This window comes from Vombatus ursinus, unplaced genomic scaffold (assembly GCF_900497805.2).
Source record: "Vombatus ursinus unplaced genomic scaffold, bare-nosed wombat genome assembly UNPS02009205.1, whole genome shotgun sequence".
Taxonomy (NCBI): domain Eukaryota; kingdom Metazoa; phylum Chordata; class Mammalia; order Diprotodontia; family Vombatidae; genus Vombatus; species Vombatus ursinus.
In genome coordinates, this window is record NW_020948983.1 from 2,454,109 (window position 1) to 2,468,586 (window position 14,478).

The window sequence follows — 14,478 nt, forward strand, 5'->3', positions numbered from 1 at the left end:
ACAAAAATGCAGAATTATTGATGGACAGAACACTATGGACAAGCCATATGTATCTGTACATCTTGTCTCTCCAGATAGAATATTAACTCATTGGGAGCAGAGGCTGATTCTTGTTTCTATAGCACGGGTGCCTGGTACATAGTAGGCTTTAATAAATATTGTTGTTGATTGATTGATCATATGTTCCTGAGATAATAGGAAAAATATCTGTAGAACTAGAAAGAGCAGAGTGTATTTGCTTACTCCTAGATCTTAACAGAAGCTCCTTAAGCCCTTAAGCCAGTGCCTCACAGATCAGCACAGATTTTTTTAAAGTCCTACTCTACTGCCTGATTGCAAAACGGAGGAAACCCTGAGTTCTAATAGCCATCCATAGCACTGTTGCATGAGTTTGGATAGGTTGTACCAGGCCATAAACTCTTTAAATATGGGCCTGGTGACAGGCTTTACAACTACAGAGTGAGGACCAGCCTAGATCAGGTCAGAGAGAGTCATTACCAGGGGAATGACCATGCAGCATTGAAGTTTTTATCCAATATAATAATCAACAACAATAATAATAATAACTATAATTTATATAGTGCTTTAAGGTTTGCAAAATACTTCTACAAATATTATCTCATCTGATCCTCACATTAACCCAGTGAGGTGGGTGCTATCATTATTCCCCTTTTATAGATGGGGAAACTGAGGCAGTTTAGTAAATGTCAGAGGCCAGATTTGAACTCAGGTCTTCCTGACTCCAGGTCCAATGCTCTAACCACTGTGCTACCTAGCAGGTCATGGAAATCATTACTAAAGTGTAGAAGAATGAGAGGCTAGGTGGTACACACAAGAGTTTTCAGGGATGCTATGCTGGTAATCCAAACAGCGCACATGCACACACACACACACACACACATTCACACATTTTATAACAGCCTTCCTAGGAATACCCTTCTGTCCATCCTATGGTATATAGTTATGTGTGGCTTAATGGCTATATTTCTGGCCAGAGCCAGGAAAACCTGGATTCAAGTTCTACCTCAGATACTTGCTGGATGTGTGACCCTGGTCAAATAATTTAACCTCTCTCAGCCTCAGTTTCCCCACCTATAAAATGGATATAATAATAACACTTATCTGAGATAATGCTTATAAGACACTTGACAAACCTTAAAAGGTTATATAAATATGAGATATTAGACAGATGATAGATAGATAATAGATAGATAGCAAACAGACAACAGTCGGACAGACAGACAGACAGACAGATAGATAGATAATGTAAGGTAATATGGAAAGAAGGCTTTAACAGTTGGGAAGGGGGATCAGGAAAGGATTCAAATAAAGGTGATGCCTGAGCTAAGTCTGGAAGGCAGTAAGGAGTTCCCATGTATGAGACAGAGGGAAGAGGGAGGCAACTAGATAGCACAGTAGATAGAGTTCTCAACTTGAAATTAGGAAGAGCTGGAAATGAACCTATAGTTGAACCTCATCAATATACATAAGAGAATCCTGCTGCCCAAAAAGGTAAAATTACTTGCCAAAGGTAACTCAGTCAGATGTTGTCAGAGCCAAGATGAAATTCTGTTCTCCTATAGCCTCCAGTCCACACTGCCGTACAGCAGAGTACCTCCATCTCCTTAGAAAATGTTACTAACTGTTTATATTGTAGATAAGTTTAAGAATGTAGCATAAACAATTAAGTATAAATTAATGTGTCTATAACATCAACAGTTAATAACGGATGTTGATGTCTCTTTACCACATGTTTTCAGGGCAATGAGCAGAACAGAGGTTTCAAGAGTCCTATGTCCAAACAGGGTACAGACAGTTAGGAAACAATTTCCTTGTCAACTATATTTATACTGGATGTGATTTGTCCACAAATCTGTGTATAATACAGCCTGCTCTCATGTTCAAGAGTAAAGGGGAAAGAAGAGCACAATTCAATAACAGGGTCAATAATACGAAATTCACAAAATCAGACTGATGGACCTAGAGATCTTTTAAAACTTCTCATTTTGCAAATGAGGAAATGAGCTTTGACCATTTCACTCCTCTGCGCACATGTGTACATGCATGCACACACACACACACACACACACACACACACACACACACACCCTACAAAGGATCCCCATTGCCCCTCAGAGAAGATGCAAACTCCTTACTTAGCTTGACATTTAAAGCCGGCTACAATCTGTTTCCCACCTACCTTGACAGCCTTTGTGTCATGCTTCTGGCCTGCAGATATCTACATTTCAGCCACTGTAAGACACTATGGACTACAGCCCTCACCATGCCGTCTTCTGTATTCACACAAGTCATCTACCACATCTTGGATGCATTCCCTCTACATTTCTCCCTCTCAGAGTCCTTCAAGGCTTCCTTGGTGCCATCTACTCCATGAAAATTTTGATTCCCACACCAACACCCCCTAGTTGTGAGTGTTCTTTATTCCCTTACTTTGTTTTCTTTGTATTACACTTATAAATTAATCTCTTTGAGGGTGTTGGTGGCTTCATTTGAGCCTTTGTATCTCCATGTAGCTAAGGATGACATAGAGTATTTCTATCATTTACTACATGTGTGACCCTGGGCAAGTCACTTAACCTCCATGTGCCTCAGTTTCCTAATCTGTGATATGATGGGATTGGACTAAATGGCTTCTAAGGTCCCTTCCATCTCTAGCTCTTTGATCCTAAGAATAAGATGACCTCCAAGGTCCCTTCTGTCTCTAAATATTTGATTGTGATGCAATGTCTTGCGTACACATACTTAATAGGCAGCTAAGTGGCAGTCACATTGGGGTCACCAGACAGCTAGGTGCAGTGCATAGAGCACCTGGAGTCAGGAAGACTCATCTTCCTGAGTTCAAATCTGGCCTCGGACACTTACTAGCTGTGTGACCCTGGGAAAGTCACCCTACTTGCCTCAGTTTCCTCATCTGTAAAATGAGCTGGAGAAGGAAACGGCAAACAACTCCATTATTCAGTTTGCCAAGAAAACCCCAAATGCAGTCATGGAGAGTCAGACATGACTGAAAGTACTGAATAACAAGATGGCAATTTAGATAGAGTTCTGGATCTAGAGTTAGGAAGACCTGAGTTCAAATCCAGCTTTAGATATTAGCTGGCAGACCTCAGGCAAGTCCCTTAACCTCTCTTTGCCTCAGTTTCCTCATTCATAAAATGGTGATAATAGCAGCACCTATTTCCCAGGGTTGTTGTGAGGATCAAATAAGATAATTGTAAAGCACTTAGCACAGTGCCTGGCACATAGTAAGTGCTATACAAGTTTTAGTTATTATTATTATTGTTATTAATAAATGTTTCCTAAAATGGAGTCCAGATAGTAACTTAGCTAAAATCACACCGAGAAGTAGAGGTACAGTCATGACTAGAAGTGGATGAAAAATGGGCAGATTGAAGGAAGACAAGGGGAAGTTGAATTCTAAACGTTACTGGTTGTGTAATATCACCATGCACTTGAGGGAGGTGATGTCATTAAATTTCATGCAAACCTAGTTAATTGTTTGCCACACGAAAGTCCAGGAATCACTAACATTAAGAGAGGGTTTCATTTCCTGTTGGAAGGTTTTATTGTCGTTCTTCTCATGAAAAGCAATCAGGGCCAAGGCCCCATAATTATAATTTTTAGAAAGTTACTACCTGTATCAGGTGAAAGAAACACAGCAACTCTGTGATCAGCTATGACAAGCTCATAAAGGTAGCCTAACGCCGCTGAGCTTTTCATGCTTTTCCTATCCTATCGCATTTTCTGCTTGAACGGTATACTCAGTGGCACCGAAGAAATCTTTCGTTTTAATTTACAGCAGATGCAGCTTAGATCATCTAATATCAGCTGCTGTCACAAAAGTTGTCTGGTTGGTGGCAGCTTTCACAGACATTGGCAGCCACCACATGTAAACATAAGAAGAATGTGGTTTCCTAAGTGTTTAGTGAGTCATTGATTTCATTCCAAGTGTTAAGCTCTGCTTATTTCCTTTCGCTGGAGTTCTAGGGGCTCAGGTGAGGTTGAAGATTGGTGTCGTCGATGGGAGTGTCAGGGTGAGTTCACAATCTCCAGTTGGTTGACTGACTGATCCCTTGGGAAGGAAAGAGTTTTGTAATGAGAGGCAGAGCCTATTTCCAGTGGAAATTCCAATTCCAGTAAGTTAACCTCCTCTTATTTTCTGAGGACTGGACATTTAGAGCTGGAAGGAGACCTAGAGGTCATCTAGTCCCAAAGTCCAGAGAAGGGAAGGAACTTAACAAGGTCAGAGGTCACAAAGTGTTAGAGCTAGGATTAAGCTTAAGGTAGGAGGGATGGTCTTCCTGATAAATGACTCAGTCCTTGCTCCAACATTTAATACCTGTGGGGACCCTAGGCATCTAGCTCATAAGCTAATAGATATAGGGCAGGAAGAGGAATTCAGAGGCTAATGCTACTTCTGACCCTTCTTCCCTCCTTCTCTTCCCTTCTTATCTCTTCCTCCAGTCTCTTTTGGTTACTAGCTCCACCAACCAGCATGTATGGTCTCAGGCAGCTTCCATTCTCCTAAGTCAGGAGGAGAAAGACCACCAAGCAAGGCCACATTTGTATATTAGATTGTGGAGACAGAAACGTCTCTTTGAACCCACCAAATCACAGCACCCCAGGCATCTGACTTTCATGTCTCTGCCTAAGAGCAGCCCCAAGCTTGGTTTTCAAAAGATGATACTTGGTGGGGTTGCATCTTGGCACTAACTGCATGTCTTCTTTATTTCAATTATTTTTTCAACTAATACATGTTAATTTTTCTCCCTCCTGCCTTCTCCCTCCTCCTCCTCCTCCTCCTCCTCCTCCTCTTCCTCTGAAGAAGAAGAAGAAGAAGAAGAAGAAGAAAGAAAAGCAAAATCTTTATAACAAATGTTCATAGTAAGATAAATTACATTCCCATATTGGACACATCCAAAAATGTGGGCCTCATTCTACATATTTAATCCATCATTCCTCTTATCAGGAGGTAGGTGACCTTCTTCGCCATCACTCTTGTGATCACCATCAGTCACTGCATTGGTCTCAATTCTTTCACATTTTTATAATGTTGTCATTATAATACACATTTTTTTCTTGTGATTTTACTCACTTGACTCTGCATCAATTCATATAAGTCTTCTCAGGTTTCTTTGAAACCATTCCCTTCATCATTTCTTATGGCACATAGAATTCTATCACATGTACTCACCATACTTTATTCAGCCACTTCCCAAATGATGGATTCCCCCTTAGTTTCCAGGTCTTAGTTACTACAAAAAGAGCCTCAATAAATATTTTTGTATATTCCCGATTCTTAGCATAATACCTGACAAAGGCAGGTATTTAAATACTTGTTGACTGATTGATATCTATGACTCAGGAAGTTGTCTGAAGCATATAGAGGTTAAGAGACTTAACCAGGCTCACACAGCTAATAAGTATCAAAGGCTGGGTTTGAACCACAGTCTTCCTGACACCAAGCTCAGCAATCTTTCCACTATATATGTGGGGCCAAATTACATGAGGAATTACTGACATATTATATGTATTTGTTTGAAAGTTTTCAGAATTCTTTACATCATTATTTCATTTAGTTAAGAAGTAAGTAATGCAGGCATTCTTGTCCCATTTTACAGATGAAGAAAATGAGGCTCAGAGAGATTAATTTGCCTGAGGTCTTGGCAATAGAGGCAAGAGCCATCCTTTGGGTTAAGCTTCCCCAAGGGTGAAGCCTGGACTCTGAGGGTAATCCAGATAACTGAGGCTAAACAGGACCTCAAGAGAGCTGAGAGAAATAGGAAGAAATTGCCTACCAGCTCTTGCTACAAAGCAAAATGACAGAAAAACCCCTGAGCTGCATATATGTATATACACACACACACCTCATGAATTCCTCTCCATCCCCTCATTATCTGGGTAAAATAATATGAGACTCTGCTCCTTCTCACTTCCTTCCACACATTCACTTTGGATCATAGGTTGTCTTTTAGAGACTTTTGTTTCCCCTTGAATGTTCATTTAAACTGGAGTTCACCTAGATACATGCATCTAGAATGAAGGGACATCAGGAGACACGTGGTGTGATTACCCTGAAGCCCTATATTCCCTAAAGATTGTATAGGGTCCTTGAATCTTTTGCACTGCCAGCCCCATCGCCCTCTCATTGAATAATTTGGGAGGAATCATCACCACTTTTTTGACACATGAGACCAACTGGAATTTTTAAAAGAGTCTCTCTTTACCTATTCCACTCTCTTTCTGTCTTTTCTAATCAAATCCCTTCTTCTTTTCAGTCTTTGCATGGCAGAGAAAAGCCTGACACCTGGAAAGCAAGGACTATTTCAATTTTTGTCTGTGTATGGCTAGTGCCTATAACAGTGTCTGGAGCCTAATGGGTGCTTAAGAACCAATTACAGATTGATCAGATAAACTATAGAGGCCCCTTTCATTTAGGAGGTGGGGATGGGTATGGGGAGAAGGTCTTGAAAAAATAAGTCACTTCAGCCAAAAACCTAGCTAATGAAAAATTGAAATTTTTTTCCCCCATTTCTTTTCACCTTGAATTTTTCATGAAACCAAATGGCAGTTTCCAGAGGTGAAAAACTGTTATTTTCCCAGACAAATTCCTGTGAAGTGAAAATTGCTAGTTTCACACAGCTCTATCACTGATGACTTTTATTACTTTGGGCACAAGATTAGTACAATTTGATAAGGGAAAAAATTTGGCCCTGTTCTCCATGGGATTCAGAATGCTCTCTCAGCAGAGTAGTCATGGTTCAAGAGATGGTATATTACTACATTAGCTCTTATTGAGAGATCAACCATCGCACCAGAAGCCATGGATTACATCTGCTGACCCCAGATGCCAACTAGATACTGTGTTACATGAGAAAACACATACTGTCCTTTAACAGAGGAAGGGAAACTCCTTGGGACATCAGTGGGAGTCTGTGCTAAAGAGCATGGGAGCAAATCCTCGAAGGGGAGAGGTACAAAGCATTGAAATCAACCTTTCAGTGCTGCCAATGGTTTTATTCATTTGTAAGCAGAATGGGGTGTTACTAAAAATGTTTACCTAAATGGGAATTTTGGTTTCTTCTCTCTTTCCTTCAACAACCACCTTATCACTGAATTACAGGATATTAGACCAAGGAGGTGACATAAAAATTATCTACCCCCTCACTTTATAGATTAAGAAAATGAGGCCACCAGCAGTTAGATGCCTAAAGTCCCACAATGAGTTAGTAGGCATACCTGGATTAAGAAATAAATTTCCTGGCTCCTAGACCAGATCTTTTCCCACTATGCCAACTCTGAGGTGGCTTCTGGGTGAGAAGCAAGGATTATCCTACCCTATAGGTATGTAAGTGGGGAGAAAAGTTCAGGATTGTATGGAAGTAGGATGGAGAAATTAGATTTCTCTTAGAGTATCATCTCCTTGGCTAATTGGACATTTATATCCAAGTTTGTGTAGAGCAACAGTTTGTAGCATTAGGCTTGTAAACAGTTTTTAAAAAAATTGATTGCTGTTTTTCAAAATAATTGCTTTTCTTTGTAATTCTATGTATTTTATTTTATGCATTTAAAAACAGAGTAGGGGTCCAAAGGCTTCACTAGTTGGCATTGATAAGGTGGCTCAGTGGGAAAAGTTCTGGCTTTCAAGCCAGAAGGCCTTTGTGTCCTGGGTGAAGCACTTCCCTTCTCTGACTCTTACTTTCCTCATTCAGAAAATGAGGAGGTCAGGCTGGATGACTTCCAAGGCCCTTTTTAGCTTTAAAATGTCTGAATGTCTATGTCTCCTCACACTAAGTATGGAGTTGCCAAGTATACATAAGACCTATAATTTTCCTCTGGCATTGAAGATGTCCCCTTCCCCCCAGGTACTCCTTCATTTGTTGGCAATACTTTGAGAATGACTGGTTGATCGGCTAATTCACGCCCACTTGAGCTTGGCCTTTAATTGGGAGTTAAAACTATCCTATAAGAAACTCAAATATGATGAATACGGAAAAGGTTAGGAAAACTGTAATGAGCTGTGTGCAGTAGCAATGACTGCAGGCCTTGGGCAAAATTGTGGAGTTGCTATTTGCTTCCTATAACCCCCAAGTTTTTCTTCTCTCCTCTTCGTCCCCTGACACCTCACTCCTAGATGGGTGGGTGGTCTCTGATTAGATGAGCTCAAAACTGAAGTGCCAAAGGCTGGAATGTTATTGGGGAGGCAGGCAGGCAGAGAGATCTCAGCCTGGCTTCAAAGATCAGTGTGAAAATCTTCCTCAGAAGCACAGCATTTGGACCTCATTGGAGACCTGATAGAATTGCTTTGGACATTAGGCATATTCTCCTGCTCTCTCATCTTATCTTGGATTAGCAGGATAAGTCATTAGAAAAGTGTAAAAATGGCCAGATTAGGAAAGCCCCAGTGACACTATCTCTAATACACTATCCTGGGTTGCTTCATACTGTAGGAGAGACCAGGTATTTCCAGCAGCCCGCCGAGCATCACCCCTCGGATAACTGGATTTCCTGTTGCCTCAGCACATCAAACTCAGTAGGCCAACTTAAATTTTCTAAATTCCTCCTTCTAGCTTCCTTACTTTTGCTGGTAGCACCTGGGGAAAATTCAGTTAAGCTTTGGGGATAGGGATTGTAAAGGAGACAAAGACCCCAAGGCATCCCAAGGGCAGCAAACACCACCACTGCCCATGATTCTACACATCACTGTGGCCTGATGCCAAGGTTTCAGTCTACCCCAGTCTGGTTCTGTCAAGCTGTCATGGCATTGGAAGGAAATAGGCCCTGGGTACTGTTGTGGGTAAGGGATTGCGGCTCATGGTTTCCTTGTCCTCCACATCTCATAGTTTTCCTCCAGGCTACGTGCTGCCTGAGGCAAAAACACTATGGAAAAAGAGAGCCCTCTCAATGCTGGTCCTTGGGTAAAAGTCTCAGAGGCCACAGGCCAGCTGTACCTCTGGTTGAGGGACCACCACTCTCCTAGTCATTGAGGTTTAAAACTGACTTTATCTTCCCTCTCCTTTACCCTCACATCAAATCATTTTCTAATTCTTGCCAATTCTACCCACCTCTAGACCTCTCTGGCATATGTGCCTGCCTTTACACTTCCACAGCCAACATCCTAATTCAAGCTTTCATTACTTTTCATCTGCACTATTGAAATAACCCCCTAAATAAGCCTTCTTCCTTCCATTCTTTCCCCTTGCTAGTCAATCCTTCATACTACTGCCCAAGTAATCTTCCTAATGTACAGATCTTATCACATCACTCCCATTCTGTAACTCCGTATTATCTATAGAATAAAATATAAATTCTTGGGGCAGGTAGGTGGCGCAGTGGGTAGAGCACCAGCCCTGAAGTCAGGAGGACCTGAGTTCAAATCTGGACCTCAGACCAAAACACTTGACACTTACTAGCTGTATGACCCTGGGCAAGTCACTTAACCCCAATTGCCTTAAAAAAATATATAAATTCTTTAGCCAGATATTGAAAGGACTCCGTGATTGGGCTCCAGCCTACCTTTCTAGCCTTATTCCACACCACTTCCCTTCATGTCCTTTATCTTCCAAACAAACTGTTGTTTCCTGGCCTAGTATTGCCCCCCTTTACCTTCATGCTTTTGAAAACATCATCTCCCATGCTGATAATGGACTTTCTGGCTCATCTCTGCTTGTTAAATGCCCTCTTCCTTTGAGGCCCAGCTCACATGTTACCTCCTCCATGAAGTCTTCTCTGATCCTTCCCTGTTAAAATATCTTGATTATCCATCTGGACTTAGGACTAGACATCTGCTTTGCCGCTCCTTCAACTCTTTACCTGCCACCAGTCTAAGAGAAGAAACCTCTTTACACATCCTCCACTTTGAGGCAATAATCCACTCAACATTGGTGAAGGTCCTGATGAAGAGCTGAGTTGACCTGGCTGAAGGTGAGTACTTCACCCTTCTTATATGCCTGGTCTCAGGACTTTTACCTTCCCATAGTTTAAACAGTAGTCTCCCCCTTCCCCACCTCTTTCTCAGGTTCTCAGGCATTGATAAATAAATGAATCAACATTACCTTTGCTACTGTAAAAGGTATGACAATCTATGGGACTACGTGTGACTCAGTTCAGGATCCCTGGGCTTCTGAGTTCTGAGTAGCTGAACCAAAGCTCCCTTCCCTGTCTACCACTCCTCATAACCATCCATAAAACCCCATCCATCCAGTATTCCTAGTCATCTCTTCCCTATTCTTTCAGTATGCCCTTTGAATACATGTTTGATCATTAACAAATTGCCCTTCATATAAGACCTTTGCCTTCAATTCAGAAATTATTTTTTACTTACTTATGTATGCACACATTGTTCCCCCAATAGAATACATTCAGACTTCTTAAAGGCAGAGGCAGTTTCATTTTGTCTTTATTCCTCCCGTGAACCCGATATAGTACCTGGAGCACAATAATAATAGCTAGCATTTATATAGTGCTTTAATGTTTGCAAAGTACTTTACAAATATTATCTCATTTTATCCTCATAACAACCTGGGGAGGTAGGTAACATTATTAATCCCATTTTACAGATAAAAAAACTGAGGCAGATAGTGGTTAGACAACTTGTCCAGAGTCACACAACTAATAAGTGTGGGAAGTCAGATTTGAATTGAGGTCTTTCTGATTCCGGGTCCAGTGCTCTATCTACTGCATCACCTAGATGCCTAATAAATACTTATTGAATTGAATTGACCTTTGTATCAACTCCCCTAGGCATTTAAACATATTCTATTTTGTATCATAATTCCCTGTGTATTATAATTACTTTATTATTCCTATTAGATTACAAGCTCCTTGAAGGAAGAGAATTGGATAAATTTATCTTTATGTCTAGCAAAGAGCTTTGTATACAGTAGGCATTGAATAAATCAATGTTTATTCAATTGAACTTAATTGAATTAATATGGAGGTAGACTTTGAATTTTGTCTTAATCTTGCAAAAAGTATTAACATACATTCATTTGTTATTCCCTCATTTAAACACTCATCTTCTTTTATATGTGTTATTTGGCACTTCCTTAATTGAAACTTCTTAAAACGACTAAACTCTGGTGGGTGGCATTATCCTTTTCTTGTATGACATAGTATGGAATTTTTTTCCTGGTACAGTTAATATAACCTAGTAGAAATGATGTTGTTACTCTTCTGGGCTAGGAGAATATTTTACATTTTTTATCAATATTCCAGCTTACCTGGCCCAACTTGACACATTCCTCAGGAATTTTGTTTTGGTTTGTTTCTTTAACCTTGAATTCGAGAGACAACATGGAGTAGCAGGTAGTAGAAAGAGAATGTGGCTCTGACTCTATCACTTACTAGCTGTGTGACCCTTGGGCAAGCAGTTTAGCCTCTCTGGGTTTAACTTCCTAATCTGTAAAACTGAAAGAATATTTACATTCACAGAGTTACTGTGAGGATCAAATGAGATAATGCATATAAAACATTCTATAACCGCAAAAACGATATAAATACAAACTACTGCTATTTCTGTAGCACCTCATAACTTTCATCTTCCTTTTTCCTCTTCTTCATCCTTTTTTCTTTTTCTTTTTTATCTTCCCCCTCCTCCTCCTCCTTCTTTTCTTCTTCCTCCTATTTCTCCTCCTCTTCCTCCTCCTCCTCTTCTTCGTCTTCCTCTTCTTCCTTTCTCCTCCTTTTCTTCCTCCTCCTCCTTCTTTCCTATAAATACTTGCATTGATGAACATTCTGCCCCACCCTGAAATTCAAGAAATTTTTGCTATGTCTGGTGCACCTACAAAGGCAAAACCCCCATGTGGAGATTCCTTCCCTTCCTTATCTCTCAGTAAAAGAAATATGCGTATATAATTAGGTGAAAAACATCTGTAGAGATTTCACTTGCTTGGCAATATTCCTGACAGATTTCTGAAAGGACCCTGTCCTGTATAAGAAGATGAAAAGTTTTGCCAAGGTCATGAAGGCCTAGGCTATATGCCAAGGAACCATTCCACAATCAAGGATGTGACCAATCCAAAAAAGGAAAAAAACCCATAAAGTAAAGATCAAAAGAGATGGAAACTAGATAGTACCACACCTCCATCCTCCCCACCAATTAAAATGCCCAGAATCCCAAATTGGAAATAAAAAGGCCAAGAGCAGACACCACACTAGAATGAAGTATAAACGGCTAGATGGGATGGTCAGACTCTCCTTTCTCTGTCCATAGATGCTTCATGTCAACATGTCACTACAAAGAACTAGGAGATGTGGCCCTAAGAAACCTGGACAAGTTTGCACCAAGGAACCAAAGATATCTCATTCTCACCAGGGCTGACTTGCTATGGAATGTATATCTTTGCAGGTATTGCTAAATGAATATGAAATAAAAGGCATATAAGCATATGTGTTGTTATTTCCATGCTAATGGGAGTAGAATGTCTTGCTATAGTACAGATCTTGAATGCAGAAGGGCCTGATAACTGCTCTTTTTGGCTGAGCTGAAAATGGTGCTTACCCATCACCCAGGTGCCCCAAATATTTGGAGTTTAGGATGAGAATGTCACACTGGCAACCAGTGCCAATAACCAACAATAATCAGGAATTGCTCCTGAGGAAAAAAGCTGGGAGAAACAAATAGAATAGTAACTTGCCCATTTCAATTAAAGTAGAGAGGTCTCCCCTGGTAATCAAGGCTATGCATCTCCCCAAGAACAGGGAGCAAACACACCATATGAGACAAGGACAGAAAAGACTGTAATGGGTACAAATCTAATCACAAATACCCCATATTCACATGGGAAATGGGTATTCCATGGATAGAAGTTGTCCCCAATCTCTTTGGAACATGAAGTATTCTCTAATGAGGAAGTGTTAAGGAAGAATGAGGAGAAACAAGAAAAAAGAAGAAAGATAAGGAGAAAGATGAGGGGAAGGAGAAAGCAGTAGATGAGGAAGAATAGGAGGAGAAGGAGGAGGATGAAGAGGAGGACAAGGTGAAAAAATTATTTAAGTTAGGGAACCTGGGGATATACCTGGTTGCACCCAGATGTAAGACATGGCCTGGACTCTCTGACAAAGTCCTGCTGAATCCTATCTTGCTTGGATCCCTTAAGCAAAGTTCATAGAACATAGATCATAGATTTGGTGACAAAAAGGACTTTTGATGGCATCTATTCCAACTGCCTCATGTTTCAGATAAGAAAAGTGAGGCCCACAGAAATGAAGCTACCTTGTCTGAGATCATACCGAAATTAAATCCTTTACATTATTTCATGTAAGCTTCACAACATCTCCCAGTGAAGTAAAAACCACAGGTTTTATCATTCCCAATTTATAGAAGAAGAAACTGGGACTTGGAGAGGTTAAGGTTTAGAGGCAGAATTTTAATTTGAGAATAGGCAGAATTTGAGTCTTTCATCTTTTGTCAGGTCCACCACTCCATCCACTGCACCACACTGCCTACTCATCTGTCCCTACCATGACTACTCTCCATTCGTGAGTATCAGAGACTACGGGAGTAAAAACAATTACAACAACAAATCACATCTATTCAGGATGTCCCAAAAGTCTTAGTGAATTGTAAAGCTTTAACAGCTCAAAACTGTATAAGACTTTTGGGACACCCCGTGTAGCATCTTAATTCCGCAAGCGTTTATCAAGGGCCTGCTGCATGCCAGGTAGTGTGCTAGGCTCTGAAGATACAAAGATAAGGAAGGGACAGCCCTTGCCCTCAAGGAGCTTACATTTTCTCTAAGGTTCACAAAGTGCTCTCCTCACAATAACCCTGTGATAAGATGAAAAGGAGGGAAGGAGACACATTTGGCTGATGCCAATCTGCACTGACATACAAATAAGGAGACTAAGGCTCAGAGAGGTAATGCAAGGTGAGTTTCCTCAGTCACCTAACTGCTTAATAACAATGGGAAGACCAAAACATAAACGCAGGTCTCCTGCCTTGCCTGGCTGATGAAGAAAGAGTCTGTTTTTTCAATTCTTCCCATACTGTTGCACTGAGACTGAGAACCATCCTTAAATTATCCAGAAATAAAAGGATAAGAACAGGTACTGTTCTTATCATCAGTAAAAGGAACTTCCAGGAGAGGAAACTGTCTCCCAATGCCAGAGGCACCTTCTCTGAAGCTGAGAGTCTTAAGGAGTTACAGAGCTCAAAGATAAATGACTTACCCTGGTTCACACAGCCAATACGTGTCAGACAGGACTCAAATGCGAACCTTTTTCATTGTGACACTGGTTCTCTAACACCATGGAAGAAATAGGAAAGAGAAAGAAATTGGGGTGGGAGGCAGCAGAGGCTGCAAACCCTGCAAGTGGATTTATTGTATGGATCAAATCTTAGAATGCTTTTTGGGGTTTGCATTTCTCCTTGCATGGTACTGATGGCAAAATTTGGATCACCAAGTTAGCCAGGACAGAAGAAATAGAAGTGTCTGGCACTCCGATTTCCGAGAC